We start from the raw sequence: 1,226 nt of genomic DNA on the forward strand, positions 1-1,226 counted from the left end.
AGATATACACCAAGAAAACTAGGTACATGAACTCTTAGCTACATGTTAGAAGACGAATCAGGTAGCCAATCAATAGACATACGGGAGGCAATATCAAAGCAATAGGTACGTTCCCTTATCTACAGGTGCCTTCACACAACTAATGGCGGCTGTCTGCTCACAGCTGCTTCATATTGTTAGATGGGAACTGCATTGTGCCTCTGCAGCTTCCAAGACGTGCGATACCGAACTAATACTCTCTAAACGTTTATTTCAATTCAATGGAACTTGATACGGCTTAATTCTGAGCTAGATAGATAGCTGACTGTTCTTGGAAGATAAATGTTATGGTTGATTTTACCAATATGACATACAATTTTACCATATTTCCTACGTCTAAGCATGTCTAAGTTAACAATCGTTACTAGGGAATTAAATGCAAGTTTCGTTGAATTAGCGCTCATAAGAACACAGCTTTCTAGTTATCTGTGAAATTCAAGAGGAGCAGATAATTACATTGTACAGATTACGGCAATATATACGTGAAATGAAAAATGGGTATGATGAGGTCCTTTATGTTTATTTGTTTGAAATTCATTTGAACTTAATCTCTTTCATATGCAGCTTGTTGCTCAACAACATGATAGTTAGCGATGTTTTTAGAAATAGATACTGTTTAGATGTACATACAAAATGGTTAAATAGTCTCATTAAAATTACCTTTACAATATTAACCTTGTACAAATATTTTACACTAGGCTCTAACACACATTATTAGTTTCTACCCAACATATTCTGGGTTTAGTGTGTTCATAAATTGCGGTACAAGGCTTTTAAAATGTAAGTACATCATTATAGTGTCGCGACTTCTAAATTAAGGTGTATAAATAAAGCTGTATATTGTTACCTACCCTTAATTTGTACCTTCTGCTGGCATTTTACGTGGATATATTACTTCTGGAAGTGCCCATTTTAATAGATGATTCTTCAGTAATTGTGTTGCATCGTACAATATAGGGTATAATGGGGTATTATTTGTTATAAAATGTAGAGCTACATATTATATTGAAAAATAAGGTAACTAGATAATTTTAGAAAACATTACAACAAACAAACAAGAGCTTGATACAATGTGCTAGGTTTGAAAACTGTAATTATCTCCAATTAAAGGGAAAAATTTCTGAATGCATACTAAGTAGGTACTTAAATGAAATTGTATCAATTATATTAATTATTTTTCTCGGTGA

This window comes from Colias philodice, chromosome 21 (genome assembly GCF_061535455.1).
Source record: "Colias philodice isolate Cphi_HAF_F1 chromosome 21, ilColPhil1 Martin Lab GWU primary, whole genome shotgun sequence".
Lineage (NCBI taxonomy): Eukaryota > Metazoa > Arthropoda > Insecta > Lepidoptera > Pieridae > Colias > Colias philodice.